Genomic DNA, 22,155 nt, shown 5'->3' with positions numbered 1-22,155 from the left:
GAATCAGGAAACACCCATGACGCACGGTATGAATCAGGAAACACCCATGACGCATGGTATGTAATCCTTCCCAGTAATCACGCATGAATCCTTCCCGATGTCGTGCGCTGTAATCACCATTAAAGGACGCAGGTTAAAATCAGGATTCACGCCAGAAATAAATCACGCCAGGTTAAAGGAATGAACCATCTTACCATAGCTCCAGGCTAAGGTCATCTTCATCTCATCGAGTTCATCCATCTTCGCCGCCATGCTCGGTCAATACCTGCTCGATCGCCACGCCTCCAAGAGGGTAATGGCACCAAGGTAAGTTCCAGCATCACGTTTTACTCATGTTCTTAGCATCACGTTTTACTCATGTTTCTCCGTTTATAATGCAGTCATGTTACATTCTGCAATGTGGAACAATTGCATATCTACAACAGATCCTGGGAGGCAATCACAAACTTATTTCTGGTCGAATAAAAAACAATAGAGGAGGTGATCTAATCTACCATGCTATCCTCGTCGACGAAAATGTAAGTATTCCAACAATTATGATATGTGTAAGAGGTGAATAATGAGTTGGCACCAAATTTAGGGAACTACCCGTCAACTCCAAATACCTAGCCCTTTATTTCCATTGAATTACTTCAAACATGATTTGTTGGTGTATGAACAGAGGGCACTCAGTTCACCTATAACTCCATGGATACCTTAATGTCTCATGTCTCCAGTAGCTTTAGGTGAACTTGAGCATCACAGTGAATTAATTAATCTAGAGCAGCTCAAGTCTCTCTCTGATTCAGGGGCAGCCTAGCTTAGCATGTGATATATAATTCAGTTAAAGTGTTATAGTGCAAAACAAAATTATGTGTTATATAATTCAGTTAAGCTTCTGTGTTATGACTACTTCCAAGTGTTATGACTACAAATAGCTAATCCTTGCCACGACAAAACTTTTCTAGGCAAGCACACATCAGATGTGAGAAACATCAGAAAGTGCAAGCATGCCAAATGCAACCTGCTCAACATACTTAAACTGAAATTTCTACACAGCACCATGCTATTTGTCTTTGAGAACCCTTGAGCTGGTTATTAGTGCATATTCAGGAATTTTATAAAATCTGCAAGCATGCCAAATAGCACGAATAACAAACAATAGAGAATTACTCACCTTGTCAATCCTTGATGGCAGACTCGATTTCTGCAGGTGCTAGATTTGCGCCAGGCCGTAGTGGCGAGTTGCTGGAGGCGAGCACACCGGAATAGGTAGGCGCGAGATGGCCGTGGTCAGCACACCAACTCTCACCGCTGACCAAATGCAATTATGCTGTGTTTGGATGCATAGAAAGTTGGCATGGAATTGAATTGGACTAAGATTCCAAATCCTAGATGGAAAGTAATTGGCTTCTAATTCGATTCTATTGTTTGGATGTGTTTGGAATTTGGTGTTGGAATCAAATGGTGTAACAAATTCCAAATCCTGTTTGGATGTACAAAGTATGGAATTTTATATTTTGTTGAATTTGGACAGTTTTGAACATAAAAATAAATCATGTATTTCCGATTCAATCTAGTGACTCGCCGGAGTAGGGCCGGAAGAGGGACTCGCCGGAGCAAGGCTGGACGAGGGGCTCGCCGGAGTAGGGCCGGATGATTGGAGCGGGCGCTGCAGTGGCGTGCGTAGGGGAGAAGGGCACCGGCGACTGGAGCGGGCACTGCAGCGGCGTGCGCAGGGGAGAAGGGCACCGGCGACCGGAGCCAGCGCTGCAGCGGCGTGCGCAGGGGAGAAGGGCACCGGCGACCGGAGCCAGCGCTGCAGCGGCGTGCGCGCGCAGGGGCATGCGGCGGCGGGGGCAGGGGCATGGGAGGGAGCCGGAGGGAGACGGGGTAGGGTCGAGTCGGCGGCGGGCGCGAGCAGGGAGACTGGATGGAGGTGGGGCGCGAGGAGGACGTGAGGGAGCCGGAGGGAGGCGGCGGCGGGCGCGAGGAGGTCGGTGGGAGGCGGCGGCGGGCGCGGGCAGGGGAGGGAGGCGGCGGCGGGCGCGAGCAGGGGAGGGAGGCAGCGGCGGGCGCGAGCAGGGGAGGGAGGCGGAGGGAGGCGGCGGCGGGCGCGAGCAGGGGAGGGAGGCAGCGGCGGGCGCGAGCAGGGGAGGGAGGCGGAGGGAGGCGGCGGCGGGCGCGAGCAGGGGAGATTTCTATCGAGGGCAGGAAGACTGGAAGAGGTACGCGACGGAGATTCCGAGCATTTCCGAGGTGCCGACCTCGGAAAGATTTGGGCCAAGCGTTACACGCGCGGGCGGGGGCTCGGAATTGAGCCCAGTTTCCATGCCCCAATTCTGAGTGCAATCCAAACAGCTGAATTTGCCCATTTGCCCCCCAATTCTAATTCCGAGCCCAGTTTCAGCGCAACCAAACACAGCATTAGCGTAATGCAAACAATAAAGCTCACAGCTAGGAAACAAAATGAAGACAAACAATAAACTGAGCCAAACTAAATCAGGGTTTCTTACCAGAGAACAAAGAAATCAATGCACTTCCTTGTCATGAACCAACCAGCTAATATGGACCAACCAGCTAATATGGAGTATGTATCATGCATTCCTGCAAGCATGCAAGCATGCAAGCAATGATATTAAACGTAAGATTACTATTTGGCGTAGTACCATGCAACAGAGTAGTATTCAGGTTTCTTTACTATACAGTAGTATTCAACACAAATTCATCACAGGAGGAATTCCTTGTATCAACTGACTGGTCCTCAAGCTCAGGTTCAGTTTACCCAGCCGTGCTTGGCAATTCAGAGCCGTGCAACAAAATAGTACTATTCAACTTAAAATCAGCGAAGACCTTTTCAGCACACATCAGATGTGAGAAACATCAGAAAGTGCAAGCATGCCAAATGCAACCTGCTCAACATACTTAAACTGAAATTTCTACACAGCAACATGCTATTTGTCTTAGAGAACCCTTGAGCTGGTTATTAGTGCATATTCAGGAATTTTAAAAAATCTGCAAGCATGTCAAATGCAACCTGTTCAACATAATTAACCTGAAATTTCTACACAGCACCATGTTATTTGTCTTAGAGAACCCTTGACGGGTTATTAGTGCATATTCAGGAATTTTAAAAAATCTGCAAGCATGCCAAATGCAACCTGTTCACCATAATTAACCTGAAATTTATACACAGCACCATGCTATTTGTCTTAGAGAACCCATAGTAATCATTAATTAAATACATCATTTGATGTTTCATGGTCCTGAGCAAATAAATAGTTTGATGCAGACCATGGATTAACACACACATGAGAACTCAACACTACAGGATAGATAAATGCATACCTTAAAAAATGTGGTTCATACTAACCCTTCTACAGTGGAAGGTGAGGAAGACATCCTGCACACAAAGAGCCAATGTTTCAGATAGTCTCCTATAGCGGAGTGTATAGTTAAGTCACGATTTGGAGTGGTAAAATCAGAAACAATAGAAATCCGTAAACACACAATAACCCTCAAATATTTCAGAGATCTCTTAAAGGTAAACTGATGTTCTGAGATGCCGATGCGAGTTCTCCTTAGCCTAACATAGAGTGCGGAAAAGTTCTAAAAAACCAGAAAATAATATCAAGAAAATCCCACCCGGGTCTCTAACTCTGTATTACATGGGCATGCACATGTGCACACACACAGACTAGCATACAAAGGCTCAGAAGATCAGTTTACCTTGTGAGCTTTCTGAAGTGCATTGCCACCTTTGATAAGAACACCTAGAGAAGCACCTTTTCCGGTGGCAACCATAACAGTAGTAGGAATCCATTGCTGAGGGTAGAGGTGAAGTTGCCCATTTATGAACCAGCCAAGCCATGTAACAAATGCAGGCACCACAACCTTGAGATAAGATGAAACAATGTGAGGTGGAAAAGGTTTTTCCAAAGAGCTACCACAAGCAAGAACACCTTTGGAATATTTGCAGGTATCAGTAAGGAACAGTTTTAAATTTGAGTTCCCAAAACGAACCTATTTGTTACTGCTGGAAAATTAATAAGATCAGTAAGGAACAGTGTTAAATTTGATTCTCACAAGTTCATCAAATAGGAGTATACAGTAGAAGATAGGTTAGATGGTAGTTCCGTACAAAGTTCCCAGCTGAATCCCTTGAGCTGGTTATTAGTGCATATTCAGGAATTATAAAGTAACAGATACTTGGAACAAAATACCGTGAAATTTTGTCTGCCAACCTTTGCACTGGAGCTCTTGCAAGTTGAGCGGCTTCAACTAGCTGTACTATCTGTGACAGAGCCGTTTCTAATCCAACATGAGTGGCCTTAACCATTATCATTTACAGTACCACCAATAACCTTTAAAACAGAGCAACTGATGTGTCAGAGCACTCGATAAAAATAAAGACAATCATCAGAATCTGAGAGGAGTAAGTGATAAACAAAACAAAATGAAGACAATCATCAGAATCTAGAAGTACCAACCTTGTCTCCTAGTTTCTTTGCAATGGGCATTGCTTCCCCAGTTATCATACTTTCATTAACATAGCTTTGGCCTTTGATGACGACACCATCAACTGGAACCTTTTCACCAGGGAGAATCTTAATGAAATCGTTTGCTCAACTCACCTGAACACTTATTTGCACCTTGAGCATTATAATGACGTTAAGCTAGGAGCTAACAATAACTATGGAACAAAATCTTATTGGACGATTCTTAACAAAATTGTGCTTCTGATCATTATTTCAAAAACATTGTTTTGGCAAACCATTCTTTCTTACAAGACAGTATGGAAAACATTCGTATTCTTTCATATTGTGTGAACATTGCTATTATTTCTATCCGTTTGACATTGGAATTTTCATAGGGTGATAAGATGGAAGCGATAGCATATGGACAAACAGCGTTGCGTGTGAACAACAAGTTGCGAACGGGCCATGTATACTACATCAGAGGTATTGGGTTCCAGCTGGCTGAAACACTGGCAAGACGATTGTTACACAATGATTATTACACCACTATGCACTCTTGGACCCAAATTGATTTAGCTGGGCCTACCATTTCCATACCTATGCTGCCAGACCGGTTCATGACTTTCAGTTGTGTCGCAACACTGAAAAACAGACAACTTGCAGGTGCATTGAAATTTTTAGTAAAAACGATGGTTCACACTTTCGCACTTTTCTGGCTATTGAATTGATATTTTTAAGCATTTTCAGATGTAATTGGGATAGTCGTCTATGTTAGCCCCGTCCGATTCCTCCCATCAACCAATCGTAACACACCATGCCGAGAAGTCGTGCTGATGAACAATAGGTATGATAAAATAAACTTGAGTTTTTTTATCTTCTGATTATATGTTATCTAAATTACTGTTTCTTTACAAGGTGGGAGTTCATATGTCTGCGCATATGGGACAAGCACGTGTCGCGCCACATGATGAAATGGCGACGTGCCGAGCGGGATATGTCTATCTTATCTGCCATCCTTTTTGAGGTCAGCACGGCACAATGTAAGTTGGGATATACCATTTGACATTATAATAAACTTACATACATGACTATATTTACTCATATGTTGTTTTCACAAATTTCGTAGGGGCTTTGAAATCAACAGACAACAGCCAACTTGTTTTTGATCCGGACACTCTCCTAGCTTATTATGATCTTTCATCTTTTCGTCAAACACTTCGCCCAGCTTATAAAATGTCCACTCTAAAACGTGGCAGGGCCTTTGTGCGACAAAGGCTCAAAATGGGGTTGTATGTGAACCTCTGAATATGGAAGGGCTTCAAATCCGGGCGGCTTGCTCTGGTGGACTCGAACATGTCTTTGGGGGCCCTTTGAAGGACAGAATATGAAGATGTAATATGTTGCCCTTTCAAAGTTGTCTACTTAGAATCTTGATTACTACGTGAACTCTCTGTTCTTTATCTCATAATGCCCTCACACATATCAAAGGCGATCTCAATGTGTCCAGTTTTCACATGATGGGCTATTATGTTTCCATCTTTATTTATTTGCCCTCTTGATTATCTTGACATAAAAAATAATATTATGCAAGCTACTTTTAGATTTCCATTGCCCATAGACAATACAATTACATAAATGAGAACACACAGCAACTCACGGAAAAATACATTTCAGTACATACCTGTTTTTCTCACTCCGTAAATGTTTTCAGCCAATTTAATTAATCTTTGGTGCATGAACCATCAATACAGTGCTTATGCAAAGTAGACACACGTCAGCTATTTTCTTCCAGATTAAGTATGGACCTGCCACGAAAATATTACGTCAATAGAACGATCATTATTTTGAGATAATAAAAGGCAACTCATTAATTGAAACTCTAAATTTACATTCATCAGTTTAATGAAAAAATATTCAGTCAGCAAAAAGGATCAATCACCTGCATTTTTAACAAAGCATCTCATTTAATAAATCCTAAATTACCTGAATCAAATCATCACATTTAATAAAACCCTTAAATTACGTGAATCAAATCATCTTATTTAATAAAACCCTAAATAATAGCAATCAATTCAATTATGAAATCAACTCGCCTCAGATAGTATCTCGGCATGCTCATATTACTTGACACGGACATCATGCTATGGTAATGTAATTAATACATTACCCATAATTGCGACAAGGAAGCAGCCATATAAAAGATACCTCAAGCATGGCTGGGGCGAGAGGTCTCGTGAATCCAGATTTCAACCTGCCGTCTCCAAAACAATTTTCAAGGGACGTCACAAGTCAGATCTGGAAGAAAATTCAGCGAGTTCAAGGTATGTACAAAGTCATTACCATTACATCATTACCAGTACAGTAGTGCATGATCCCACTAAGTACATAATGAGCATCTGTGGCATAAATATCATGCATGGGATATTAGAAACCCACAAAAAATTTAAGTTGGATTAAATTTTAAGTTTTGCACACTCCTAGAATTATACAAAGAGGTTTGACCTGTGAGAAGGTGGAGGGCTTCAGGTTTCTTACTTTTTCTACCATTAAAAGTCGATGATATCACTCATATCACTAAAAATAGCAAGAGCCATGTTTCTTACTTTTTAATTTTTAATGACTCTTTGATACCTTTCATAGATGAGCTAGGATTTTTTGTGTTTGATACATTTCATACTATTTGATACCAATCTGGACTGTATTGCTACATCTAGAATAGGGTCAAACATAAGAATCAGAAAATGTACTCATGTCTGGTATACTACTAATTAAACTACATTTACCATTACTACGAAAGCATTAAAATTGTCGAAAGCAACTTGTGACCAATGAGTTTATTTTTTTTATCTCAATGAATATTTTTCATAGATGAGCTCAAACGATGTTGAGATGAGCGAGAGTCAGGAAAATAATATGAAACAAAATGAAACGGAAGGCAACGCTGAGGTATGGCAATGAATATAAAATGATGTTAATGCACTTTACCATATTCCAGTTAAATATATATGACTACTATTCATAGATGAACTCAACCGCTGGAGATGTAAGAGAGGTTAAAGAAAATGATGATAAACACAGTGACATGGTAGACAGCGCTAAGGTAAGGCAATAAGATCATATGCGGTTAATGCACATTATCACATTCCATTTTTTAAAAGCACTTCTTCATCTTGCTGACTTTCGTTCTATTTTTTAACTCTATATGATTACTATTTATAGATGAGCTCAACCGTTGAAGAGGTGAGAGAGATCAAAGAAGATGATAATTATCAGAGTGACATGGTAGGCTGCGCTTAGGAAAGGCAATGAATAGAAAATTAGGTTAATGCACTTTAAATAAAGCAATTCACTATCTTTTTATTTTTTAACTCTATTATGACTACCTTTCATAGATAAGTTCAACCGATGGAGATATGGGAGAGATTACCGAAAATGATATTGACGATACCAAAAAAATACATCATGTCGTTCCCTTCTCCCAAGACCAAACTCTTCCGGATTGATGACGCATGCTTGAGGCGCATTGATTTTGAGGAATGCTTATTTCCAGACGATGGATGGTTGGATGGGGACGTAAGTATACATTTTCATATTTATGTATATTGTAAATCAATGTGCTCATTTGACGCAACAATTTGCTTTGAACTACAGTGCATTAAAGCTTACATTTACTACTTGAGAGTGAAAGGACATCTAGCTACCAGGGCTGGTGGAAAAGTGTGGTTAGAAAACACAAATGTTTCAAGCTTAATGAAACATATGGGGGCAAATCCCATAAGTGTGAAAGATCCTGCCACTATTATAAAACGTGTTCATAACTACCTAAAACATGACATGGTAAGTTCAGCATACCTATTTGACTTCAGTTTGAATATAGATATTATTTTCTACCACTTACTTTTTTATTTGTCGTCAGCTATTTATACCCATTCATGCAAATATGAGTCACTGGATACTATGTAATGTCGATGTGCCCAATCGACGTATACAAATACTTGACTCCTTTGGTCCAAGCAAAGTCCGCCCCGACTTACATCGGACCGTAATCAACTAATATAATCTCTTATTTATCATATATTGTGTGAAATAATATCTATCTTCTAATTAAAGCATGTCATTTACTTTTTTATTTAATAGCTACAAGGTCTTCAAAATCAGCTTGAACTTGCTACTCAGATGAGTGAATTAAATCTAGGTGACAAATGGAAAGACCTAGCGGTAACTACCTGGAAATGGGTGGAGTGTATTCAGAAACCATTACAGACAGATAGGTATGTTACATGAGTATTACCTTTCGGGACTATTCTAAAATTTCTTATACTTGCAGATTCATGTAGACCAATATTTGTTTACACTGTTGCAGCTCATCATGTGGTTTGTTTCTGCCAAAATTCATGGAAGAATGGACAGGCCAGGAACTAGCTCATCCTGTAACGCAGGTATTTTCACAACGGTTCAAAAATGATATTATATGAAGATCAATGCTTCCACTAATGATTCATAATACCTAATTTGCAGGATGGTCTCAAACTATTCAGGAAACAGTTACCTTACATGATGCTTAATACTGACTTAAATATTTTAAAAGGAAGACCAGAATTACCGCAGCCTGATCAAAAGGGAGAGGCAAGTGATGTCCTGATGTGGGAAGGTAATGGTCCTCCTCCGACTGAATTATCACAAGGAAATCAGGTAGCCAATGCCACCTCACCTCCTTTCAAGATAATCAAGAAGTCGATTAACAAGGATGAAGCAGTTGCCAAACTTAGAAAATATATCTTGTCTGTTAATGACGACGAAGCCAAGACGCAAGTCAAACTTATAGGCAATGGGCCATTTTAAATTGTTATTATTTTTATCCAGTGGTTAACTCTCTGGCTTTTTTCGTAGACAAATTTGGGTTCAGAGCTCTAACCCGTATCCTCTTAGTATATCTCTTAAACAAATTAAAGACTTGTTAAAGGATACTAATGGTATGGACAAGGAATGTTTCAACATGGTTGTACGGGTTAACGCAACAGACGAAGCCCGGTTGTTTATGGATACTAATGATCACATTTTTGATCTCAGCTTTTCCGTGAGTATTCATGATAAAATTCATCTTACACTACTATGGAAATGTCCTGTTTTATCTAATTACTCTAATAATTCTTACTCTCATCTCAGACTTTAGTGACTGACTCCTCCATAGACCCTAAGCAACGTTTACTGTTTGACGATAAGCGTGAGATAAGGGCAAGGATATGTGACCACTGGCCGGGGATGTTGTACCATGTGTCAGAGTGCAACTCAGTAAGACACTGCTATATTCTATTTCTGTTCACACTTACTGTTCAAAATTCATGTTTGCATCTAATTTCCATGCACTCTGAACCCATAAATGATAAACTTATTGGTCTCTTGATTTGCATACTTGGTAAAATTTCATAATTCAATTTTATGCAGATCTGGTTACCATTTCGTACACATGGGCAACACTACATTCTGTTTCTGTTTGACATGGATAAACAAACAATTACTCTACTTGATCCCAGCCCTAAAAGGGAAATTGTTAAGCCAGGAGTTCATCACAAATATCTATTAAAGCTGAAAGAGATATCAATCTACCTAAACATTACTCTCCAATATGCAATAAAAGGCTGGAAAGATGATGTTTTCCATTGGCATCTCATCACACCATGTGTGTTGCCAACAAACCATGACAGGTTAGAGTCCATGTCATAAATTAATGGTTTTCAATATCTTCAGTCTACAGTTTCGCTAACAATAATGTGTACTTTCTATATAGCCGCATGTCAGAATTTTTGGTTCTAACATATATGCGGTGGTGGAATGGCAAAGAAGTTGTCCGAGCAGATGGCAAGGTGTGTATTGATTTCTGGTTCTAACATATATACTATAAATTTGACCTCTTTGGGAGTACTGATGGAAAATGCATGTCCAGGTTGCTTACGCCTTGCGGATCAAAGCGGTGGTACACATGCTATCCTACAGGGACAACGAGTGTGCTGACAACATCCCACAAATTGTTAGAGATTTAGTCAGCATGGCAGGTCTAGATTTTTTTGTTTGAGAAGTTGCCGTTTCGGCTATTTTGAACGCTTCCTGTAAAAGCCCTTTGCGGCTTTCATTTGACTGTTGGATAATGCTATAATCTGATTATATAGCAGTTGTTTCCTACACTATGATGCAACAGTGTTTTAGACAAGTGTTGATTCACAACATGTTAATTACCGGCTTCTTTTAAGGTGTAATGGTTATATGAATGTTTGATATGTCCTTCCATGTTTTTTGAAAAGAATAGTAGTTTTCATGCTTGAATAACTGTCATGGTTCTGTCACGACACTTCTCTGAATCCGTCTACTCCCAACATGTAATGATCCCTATAGTTTTCTAGCAACGTCTTAGTAGTTAGGACTTAGGACACAGATTTACGGGCTCATTTAATTCTCAATTAAAATAATTGAATTCAGTTTCCATGATAGCAATTTGCTTTCTTGTAAAAGAAATAAATTAATGTTTCATCTGAATATACATCAAACGTAAGCTCACTATCTCTTGGGGAGCTTGCAAAAATAAGTGAAAGAATAAAAAACATGGATACAACATGAACAAAATTCCATCATCTTGCTTTGAAGAAAAATGGATACATACCGCTGTAGACATATCTTCATTCCATCTACGTGTTAAAAACCGGCAGTAGTATAGCCTGCACCTGACCGCTCAGCACCACCAAACCCTGGCCCAACATCAGCTTCCCCAACTCATGTCCTAGCATATGGAAGTTATCGGATCTGTTAATAAATATATAGCACGATGCTAAACTCAGCAAAAGCAGTATACGAGTCATGTGCTGCAGCGCAAGTTCATTTTAATTGAGTCCGTGATAGAACAAAGCCATGTTGCTGTAGCTAAAAAGAAGGAAAACTTAAGATTTAGTCTCAGGTTGAGTCATGTTGCCCAGTCTATTTTAAGCTAACCAGTGTATTACACAAAGTTAATGCATGTAAATGGAATAAATAGATATAAAAAGAACACTTCAATTAGTCCAACGTGCATTTTTTACGGTTGTTTTGATGTCCTACATCCTAAAAATGAGTTGTATGTGATACCTTGTGTGGGGCTGTCACGTATTGGTTTGCAATTAGTCCATCTCTTCATAATTAATATGAGAGATCACCTTCCTTGTTCAAGAGGATTTATAATAAATACCTTCCAAAAATTTGGCCTCTTGCCCAGATTTGGCTCTACTCCCAGCCAAATTTCAAGAGGATTTATAATAAATACCTTCCTTATACATACCCACATAATACTAGCCAAATTTCGGCCTCTTACCCAAATTTCGATCTACTACTCCTAGCGACTCACCTGTCTTTTACAAACAGACAGAAAACTCACGAATTTCACCCACTTGTCTATGTGTTAGCTCTACTCCTCCCAGACAATCAGAACGACGAGCAAACCCTGACCTATGCAAAGAGATAGGGCGGTAGAAATTTCAAAGGCCCCGTCGACGAATTGATTTGATTTCTGGTAAGTTCGACGAATCGTTCATGTTTCTACCGCCTAACTACCATCCGACAGTGGGAAAATCATTTGAGTACTACACTTATACCTTGCAGATGGATCCATCGAAACGATCGAGTGAATGTACTCCTTTCAAAGACTTGTCCAACACCATCAGCACAAGTAACAATGATGATATATAATGTGTAAGTCAATCAACTTCTGATCAACAACTAATTATGTTGTGTATTTTATTAGGTGTCGCAGACACCAGCAATGGTGGGGAACCTACAGATAGAAAAGAATGCAATAGACAACGTCGATAGAATTATGCGCAGATGGATCCACAAAAGAAAGATGAGCTACTTAAGAAGCGACGTGAATCCTATCAACAGAAGAAAGCTAAACTACAAAGCACACAATCTGTTACAGGCACACAACAGTCTGCACTCACTCAACTGGAAAGCACACCCGCTGTTAAAGGTGCACTAAACCACATGTTCCTTGGGTTTTTGCAATTTATAGCTCCTATGTTTAATTCATGGCTGTAATGCAACTAATCCACACGCTCTTTGGGTTTTAACCAGGAGCCACTGCTGCGAACACGGAAAATGTTGCACCTGCTGAAAATGAGGCATACCAATTGCAATCACCTCATATGTCATCTCAATGGGAAGAAAGTCCCGTGACTGGTATGAAGGCACCTAAATTGTCCACAAAAAAATAGTGCAGCTATCTAATAATCCATATCTAATGTAGCTACATATGTGATATTTTTTCTGTGTAGAAACTGTTGACATCAATAATAGTTGTACTGATGGACCCACTTCATTGAGCATTCACGCAACACCCATATGTCCAAAGGAGTGGAGGAGGCAACAGGATAGGGAGCGATATGCACATATGGATAGCACGAAAAAGGAAAACTTGCTGAAAAGACACCGTGAATCTCTTCAAAAACGAAAATCATCAGCACTTAACAAGGAAAATGAAGTTCCTTCACTGAACAAGAAAAATGAAGTTCCTTCAGTGAACAAGGAAAATGAAGTTCCTTATAAAGATGATGAATGGCTAAGAAGGAATGACAACTATCAGAGGCAGTCAATTCCTATGCCATTTCAAGGGCCAGAAATCATCCCTACTGATGTGATTGCAACTTATTGCACACAAGAGTCACATGGAGGTCCATCTGCACTTTGTCAGCTAGAAAGCACACCTGCTGTTAAAGGTACACTAAACCACATGTTCCTTGGGTTTTTGCAATTTACAAGCACTATGTTCAAATCATGTCTATAATGCCACTAAACAACATGTTTTTTGTGTTTTCACCAGGACACACTGCTAGGGACAAGGAAATTTTGGTCCCTGATGATAATGACGCATTACATATGCAATTACCTCATATGTCATCTCAAGGGCAAGGAAGTCTGGTCACTGGTATGAGCGCACCTAAAACCTCGATACAAAATAAGTTCAGCTATCTAATAATTCATATGTAATGTAGCTAAAACAGTGAACAAGGAAACTGAAGTTCCTTTAGCACACAAGGAAAATGAAGTTCATTCTCAAGATGATGAATGGCTAAGAAGGAATGACAACTATCAGATGCAGTCAATTCCTATGCTATTGCAAGTGCAAGAAATCATCCCTACTGGTATGATTATAACTTCATCATGTTTAATGTGTGAAGTTGCTTTGCTATATAGACTGATATAAAAATTATTAACGTTCCACTATGTAGATATAGTTGACATGGAGAACTGCAATAGTAATGAACCCACGTCATCCCGCATTCAACCACAACCCGTTGTTGATAGCACAGAGAAGAAGAAGCGGGAAAGGGAACGATATGCACAAATGAATATCGATAGCAAAAATGAACTACTAGCAAAAAGACATGCAACTTATCAACAAAAGAGATTATTAGCAGGCAAGTGATTTGTTATTGATGATTTCTTCATAGCTACATGCACTCTTGCTTACAAGCATTTTATCATTCACGTTATCAGAGCACATTGAAAAAAGGCGCGCAAAGGATAGGCTCCTTTATGCCGCTATGAGTCCTAAGAAAAAGCGTTCTAAGAAAGCTCGCCAAGAGTTACGCCGCAATAGTCTTAATGAAGAATCCATAGCCATGGAGAACCCATGTTGGATCCCTGAGGTTGTTCATACCCCTGGTACTCAAGGCTACATACCCACATGTGATTGGCATATCCCCGATTTCAGTGGAACACCTATATATATTGAACCTATTCCAGAGCAAATGTCAGTGGAACCTATTCCAGAGCAAAAGTCATGGAGAAAACATGTAACACCCGGAGAAAGGCATGCCTTGCTAGGTCTTCGAAATGAAGCATTTTATGCAAATAGTAAGAAGCATGCGATATCATCGGCAGATGAAAACCCGTCGATGAGCATGGAAGGTGTAAATGGTTCCGAGACACCAACACAATCAGCCGTGGTTAACAACGGTAATGTTCATGTCTTCATTTTCTTTTGATCCAATTAATTCGTTAATGGTTCTTATGATCATACTTTCATGCATTAGTAGTGTATAGACCTTCAATTACCTATATGTTTTCTTGTGTACTATTTATAGGCCGAACCTACATCCACATTTCAGAAAAGGGGTATTAATTCAGCTATTACACTCCGGTAGTATGCAAACAATTAAACATAGTATACATGCTACAGAAACTGACTTGACGAGATGATGTTAGACTTGATCAGCCTGCCATTCAACTCGACAACGACCTTGCTAGATCTGTGATCATCGACATACTTCAACTCACCAATGTAACTGAAGTAATAGCATTTCACTGCAGATAACTTAACTGAAGTAATTGCAACCAGTAGTGTTTCTAAACTATTACGCCTAGGAGATGGAAATAGATGAGGTCAATGATGACCGTAATTATTTTCCTAACAAGTGCAGAGGCTGACTCATATACTTTCATGCTGTGTATGTAGAAACTACACCTCCAACGCCCGAGATTGTTCAACAACTTCAAACACAGTCACCAGCCAATGATGACCGTAATTATTTTCTCCATATTCATTAAATGCCTATTTGAAACATGTTCTCATAGATGTATAATTATTCTTCAGGCGAGGATGAGGGTGTCATATTGGAAGAAGACTCCGAAGATGAGGAAGGTTATATGTTTGCTGGACAAGGTAATTTGATCATGTTCTAGGCCATATTGTGCACATAATATTAAAACTAATGCAGTTATCCACCATTTCAGAAGATGATGCCGATGAGGATGTGGAAATAGATGAGGTCAATGATGGCTCAGCTTCTGTTCCAAACATTCCAGATCCATATGACATGGTGTACAACAAAATACCAACTGAGACGCACATGCTCAAGCCTGTTGACAACTTCAAGCATACACATTGTGGTGCAAAGAAGTTCGAGCATGAGCCACCGGGGTTTTGCTGTCGTAATGGGCAGATTAAGCTAGCCAACACGGATACACCACCCGAGCTCATGAGGCTTTGGACGAGTGAGGACCCTGATGCTAGACATTTCCGTGATAACATAAGGTTTTTCAATGGGCATTTCTCGTTCACCTCACTATACAGCAACCTTGATGGTGATACCACTAACACATCAAAGCATCCTATCTGCACTTTTCGTGCTCATGGCAACATGTACCACAACATAAGGTCATTTGGCAGAATAGATGTTCTGCAAGGCAGTCACCTGGAGCTTTAATTCTTTGATGATGACCCCAATTTAGAGCACAGGTATCGTAGCTGCCGCAAAGAGCAGTGCGCAAAAGATAAAGAAGTAATCACACAGATAGTCAATATACTGAAAGGAAACCCATACTCTGAACATCTACGGAGTATGGGAGAGGTTGAGGATATTGATGATTATCATATCACACTAAACCTTGACCAAAGGATGGACCAGAGGACGTACAATGCACCTACCACTTCCGAAGTAGCCGCAGTGTGGGTAGAAGGAAGCGAACGACGAAGACAGTTTGACCACAGCGTGATCTTGCAAGGAAAAAACAGAGATATTTATGGTATCAAGTCCTATCATGGATGCTATGACGCACTATCCTACCCACTATTCTTCCCTAGAGGCGAGCTTGGGTGGCATACCGATATCCCGAAGAGAACTGTGTCCTATGATACTGTGATGGCGGCACGTGCAGCTCGTCTAGCTCGTCGTAATAACGACGAGTCCTCTCAATCCCCCGACAATAACAATGATGATGGCGACGGAGATAATGATCCAGGTTTGTGTTTTAATTATTTTTTACATGCGAAGTCCATGCTAAGACATATGATCTCCCGTTTCTAACACCACCCATTCTAAATTCTCTGTGCAGCTTCGGGAGGAAATAAATGTGTGTCAGTGAGAGACTACTACTGCTATAAATTCCAGATGCGTCCTGGGATATTTAACACGATCCTGCACGGAAAGCGTCTTTTTCAGCAGTTCGCGGTAGACACATATATCAAGATCGAGAACTCACGGTCGGACTATATGTGGAATCATCAAGATAAGATAAGGGCAGACCTGTACCAAGGCCTGATGGATAGCTTGCATGCCGGTGAGGATAGCGCCGATGCTATTGGAAAGCGGACAGTGTTGTCGGGAACATTTATCGGTGGTCCACGTGACAAAAGGCGTCGCTACATGGATGCTATGGCCTTGGTACGGAAGTACGGCAAGCCGGACATCTTTCTCACGATGACATGCAATCCTAACTGGGATGAGATCAAGCGCGAGCTCTACCCTGGCCAGACACCTCAAGACCGCCCAGACCTTGTCGTGCGTGTATTTAGGGAAAAACTGGAGGAACTCAAGAATAAATTCTTTCAGAAGGACATCCTCGGGAAGGTAAAAGCATATGTGTACGTGGTGGAATTCCAAAAGAGGGGCCTTCCACATGCACACTTCTTGCTCATCATGGAGGGGCGATACAAGCTCACATGTCCTGAACAGTATGACAAGCTTATCTCAGCAGAGCTACCTAATAAGATAAACTACCCAGAACTGTACAACATGGTAGTGAAACATATGATGCATGGCCCATGTGGTGTTTTGAACCCTGATTGTCCATGCACGAAGGGACGTCCTTCTTGAAAGAATCAGTACCCTCGACCTTTCAATGCGGCTACCTTATAGGGAAAGGACTCATACCCTCTATACAGACGACGTAACGATGGTTGCAAAGTAATGGTCCGAAAGGCCTGGCTAGATAATAGGTGGGTTGTCCAATACAACCCTCACCTTTTGCGGCACCTGAATTGTCACATCAATGTTGAGGCATGCTCAAGCATAAAGGCCGTCAAGTACCTATTCAAGTACATATACAAGGGGCATGATCGGGCGTCTATCACAGTGAGCGAGGCTGACAGGACAGATAGCAACGGGAACATAGATGAGATCAACCAGTATAGAGATGCGAGGTGGGTTACTCCTCCCGAAGCCTTGTGGAGGATATACGGCTTCGAGTTGAGTAAAAATTACCCACCTGTGATGCAGCTGCAGCTCCATCTAGAAAATTGTCACATGGTTTCGTTCAAGCAGGGCCAAGATATCCAACAAGTAGTTAACCGCCAAGGTGTTGAGAAGTCAATGCTTACAGAGTACTTTGCGGCAAACAGATTACATGAGGAGGCCCGTGGTATCTTGTACAGGGATTTCCCCGAATGGTACACCTGGCAGAAAGGTAAGAAAGGTGAGGATAAACACTGGCAGAGAAGGGCTGTAAAAAAAGATGGTACACGTACAAAAAGGATACAGGTTGGAAGGATTGTGTCGGCTCACCCAGCGGAAGGCGATCGCTATTACCTGCGAGTCCTTCTAAACCATGTCACTGGGGCCACCTGCTACGATGACCTAAAGACGGTTGATGGCCAGCTACTGGGATCCTTTCGTGAAGCTGCAGAGAGAAGGGGGTTGATCGAAGGGGACAACACATTGGATGAATCCCTCACTGAATCTACACTCTTTGAGATGCCGTCATCTCTACGAAGGCTCTTTGCGACAATATTGGTATTCTGCGAGCCTAGCGATGTGCGCGGGCTCTGGGATAAGCACTTGGATGCAATGTCGGAAGACTATCGCCGCAACGATCCATCCAATGTTGCTGAGCAGAAGGTTTTAATAGATATCAGGAATATGCTACAGTCGATGGGCAAGGACATAAAGTCATTTCCTCTTCCTGATATCGATGAGGAATTTGACAGTGCCACTGGTGTGGAAAGGGAGATCTTCGAGGAGTCTATGATTGAGCCCAACGAGTAGGACATAAATCTATCAGACTCACTTAATATAGATCAGAAAAAAGCGTATGAAAAAATTATGTCTGCCGTTCGTGGCGATGAGGGTGGAGTGTTTTTTGTGGATGGACCTGGAGGTACCGGAAAGACTTTTCTGTACAGAGCACTGCTCGCAACAGTACGCGGTCAGAAAAAGATAGCTGTAGCGACAGCTACATCTGGTGTTGCAGCTTCCATAATGCCTGGAGGTAGAACAGCTCATTCCCGATTCAAGATACCACTGAGCATTGATGATGGCGGGTATTGCACCTTCACCAAGCAGAGCGGTACTGCCAAGCTCCTACAATCGGCTTCTCTCATCATCTGGGATGAGGCTTCCATGACAAAGAGACAGGCAGTAGAGGCGTTGGACAACAGTATGCGCGATATAATGAGCCGTCCAGACCTGCCGTTTGGTGGAAAGACGGTCGTGTTCGGTGGAGATTTCAGGCAGGTCCTTCCAGTTGTCCGTAAGGGGTCAAGGGCTCAGATAATTGATGCGTCGCTACGTAGGTCTTATCTTTGGGATTGCATGACTCACCTAAAGCTGGAACGCAATATGAGGGCACATAGTGACCCTTGGTTTGCGGATTACCTACTGCGCATCGGTGATGGTAAGGAGGAAGCCAATGGTGATGGCAACATCCGTCTTCCTGATGAGATATGTGTGCCGTGTACTGGGAAGAAGGGCTCCGACCTTGATAAACTAATAGACAGCGTGTTTCCGACCTTGGTGCTAACATGTCAGACCCAAACTATATCACCTCCAGAGCAATCTTGTCGACAAAAAATGATTGTGTTGATAGGGTTAATTTGAAGATGATCAATCGATTCCAGGGAGAACAGATGGTGTACCGTAGCTTTGATTCTGCGGTGGATGACCCTCATAACTACTACCCACCTGACTTTCTCAACACATTGACCCCTACTGGTCTGCCTCCACATTTGTTGAAGCTGAAGATAAACTGCCCTATCATATTGCTCCGAAATATTGACCCCGCAAACGGACTTTGTAATGGCACGAGGTTGGTGGTTCGAGGATTCCAAAAGAATGTCATCGATGCAGAAATAGTTTTGGGCCAACATGCTGGAAAGAGGATCTTCCTACCAAGGATCCCACTTTGCCCCTCTGATGATGAAATGTTCCCTTTTCAGTTCAAAAGAAAGCAGTTTCCTGTTAGGCTGAGTTTCGCCATGACGGTTAACAAAGCACAGGGGCAGACTATACCTAATGTCGGTATCTACTTGCCTGAGCCGGTGTTCTCTCACAGGCAGTTGTATGTCGCGCTATCTAGATCAACCTCTAGAAAGAACGTGAAGGTTCTTGTCATCCCAGATGCTGATAACAAGAAAAATAAATCTGATGAAAGCAAAAAGAAGAGGCGTCCTGTCGATACCTACACGAAGAACATCGTCTGGAAGGAGATACTTACATCTTAGATGAGATACCTCGCACTTGTACTATTTGTCAAATATATAGTCCTATCTTGAATATGTACTAATACGAATCGCGTGTCATTTGTGCATGCAATAGTCCAGGTTGTTCTCGTTTTTAGAATTCCGCACCACCATGTTGGGTGAACTATTTGAAACTGAGAGGACTTTTGTCACGAATGCCAGAACTTCAATAAATTTGTTGCTAATGCAACTGATAGAGATGAACATGACTTCCGGAGCTAATCGGGGAATGTGTTTGTTTGTTTGTTTGTTTGTTTCAAAAGCATATGCTTTCTTCATAGATATTAAACACCCCACTCGGCCTAGAATATATTCTTAAAATAACAGAAGCTGTTTGTTTGATGTGTGTTTCACTGTTGACAGTAAATATATTCTTAAAATATTCTTAAAATAACAGAAGCTGTTTGGTTGATGTGTGTTTCACTGTTGACAGTAAATATATTCTTAAAATGAAGCAAAATAAGATAAAAGAAGAAGAATAATAGGTTCCAAATTAGCTAGGATCATATTAGGTTCTGCATATACTGCTACTCCGCAAAAGATATGCAAAGACGAATGAAACATAGAGACAACCTGCAGTACCAACTACAAAAAATTGTCCAGATTGATTGTATAGCATAAATAGCACCACCAGTTTACCAAGAATCAAAAGTAGCAGCTTACTCAATCCACCAGTTTAACTCTAAGCACCTTTTACCAGACATATATTTGCACCATAAAATAATTATTTCAGGAAATAGGCTTATGTACATATACAAGCAGTCAAGCATCACATACTAAAACTAAAAATGCTTATATACATAGATGAGTAATCCTTGGAGGAGGGACAATTTACAATAGTAAATTCTGACATGATTCTACTATATGGTGCCTTATGGTCTAATACTGGCTTTGTAAACAAAACAAATGGTGGTTGTTATGATGGACACGGTTGAAAACAGGATCAGCTGAGCATCAAACAGAAAACTAGAAACACACTTTTTTATTGTACATAGCTAAAGCAATGACACTGAAACTAAATGCAACCAGGAGCCTTATACGCCATAGATTAAACAAGTACTAAAATGGTCTGAGATCATCATGTACATAAACAGTGTGAGCCAATGGCAATTACTAGGCTGGAATATAACATAACATTAGTAGGCAGCCTGACTTACTTCAAATTGAGGAGATCTCCAATATTTAATAAGGTCCTTCCAATCAGCTTCACTAATTTTGTCATCACGTTTTTTCATAAGCTGTTCATCAGTCAATTCAGCATCAAACATTGTCTTATTTATATCTGCCTGCCATTCCTTTCATTTTGTGTGTGAAGTGTTATCAATATATCTCAAAGTAGTTCAGTCCACCTCATAAAATGCCTGTTAAAATGAGAGAAAGGATGATGCTTAGCTAGATGGCTTTAACCAGAATGTATAAGATGTAAATTATGTACTGGAATACCTTTACGTCATCCCATCATCATGCACAAGTTTAGCATCAAATTCAGCAATCCTTTGTCCCGAAAGCACAAGTTTAAGCTCAATGTTCCTGTAGTTGGTTTGCCCAATCATTATGCATAAATTTTAGCCCATGGAAAGAATATAAGGCAAGAATAAGTGAAAACAAAGGACCTGACCTGTAATCTCTCAGAGCAATGACCCATAGACAGAATTAAACAAGTAATGATAGAACACTTGGATTTGACGCCCCCTGTTCGTCAATGAATTTACCAAGAAGTGAATATTATCGTATAGTACTAATCAGATTAGGCTTTACTGAAAGAACTTTGCCTAGCAAAGACCAGCTATCAATCAACTTAAAATGGAAATATAAATAATATCTGTTAAGTTGTAATCCAGTACATGTATCATTGGTTTCTGCTGGACATATAGTACATGAAAAGAAACGCTTACCAGCTCATTAGTGGAGGATGATTCATTTAAGTTGTAGTCGGCAAACACTGTCAAGGCGGGAGGCTGCGTTGCTCTCCATATTCAGTTTGCACATGATGTTGTCAATGGCATCAGTGGCGCCCTCCTGAACTACGAGAAGAATTGAACAGCCATGGTACTCTCCAACTGTCTGTCTCTCTTTCTCTATGCTCCGGGTCTTCTCTGTATAAACTGATGACCTGTGCGAACATGCAGGTTGTGTGATCGTTAACACGACCTCTGTTTGTAAGATTTAATAAGAATGTTCTAGCAAGATGTTCTAGCCTTACGGTGACAAAATGGAAGAAGCAAGATACCTTTTCAGAGCTGGAAGAGCGGAATTCTTCCCAGAACCTTCTGAAGTCTGACTCCAGTTCATTTTTTTCCCCTGCGGTTACAAGAGGAAGAATTACTAACTAATAGGAATGGATGTGAAGAATTAGGAAAACAAAATGACACATAAAATGGTAAAATAACAAGAGCAATTACCTGATTTGGAAAGATTGATTGTGGGCACTGTCAACACACG

The 22,155-nt window shown here is 40.9% G+C and overlaps 2 long non-coding RNA genes across 3 annotated transcripts; both read right to left on the bottom strand.

Moving 5' to 3' along the window:
* Positions 1-252: 252 nt before the first annotated feature.
* Positions 253-3,921, bottom strand: LOC139833202 (uncharacterized). Its single transcript, XR_011748534.1, has 3 exons — positions 3,709-3,921; positions 3,328-3,382; positions 253-428 (listed from the first exon to the last, which is right to left on the bottom strand). It is a non-coding gene; the product is annotated as an uncharacterized lncRNA (long non-coding RNA).
* A 273-nt stretch (positions 3,922-4,194) lies between these two features.
* LOC127300843 (uncharacterized) lies at positions 4,195-22,042 on the bottom strand. 2 transcript variants are annotated; one of them, XR_007851599.2, is made up of 10 exons: positions 21,944-22,042; positions 21,609-21,826; positions 21,332-21,405; positions 21,157-21,243; positions 20,871-21,074; positions 11,113-11,229; positions 6,663-6,752; positions 6,139-6,262; positions 4,470-4,613; positions 4,195-4,343 (listed from the first exon to the last, which is right to left on the bottom strand). It is a non-coding gene; the product is annotated as an uncharacterized lncRNA (long non-coding RNA). The 2 variants fall into 2 exon arrangements; XR_011748533.1 differs by lacking the exons at positions 4,195-4,343; positions 4,470-4,613; positions 6,139-6,262; positions 6,663-6,752 and adding an exon at positions 8,877-9,171.
* Positions 22,043-22,155: the final 113 nt, after the last annotated feature.

The sequence above is a fragment of the Lolium perenne genome, chromosome 7 (genome assembly GCF_019359855.2).
Source record: "Lolium perenne isolate Kyuss_39 chromosome 7, Kyuss_2.0, whole genome shotgun sequence".
NCBI classification, from domain to species: Eukaryota; Viridiplantae; Streptophyta; class Magnoliopsida; order Poales; family Poaceae; genus Lolium; species Lolium perenne.
This window is presented reverse-complemented; position numbering and strand designations above follow the sequence as displayed.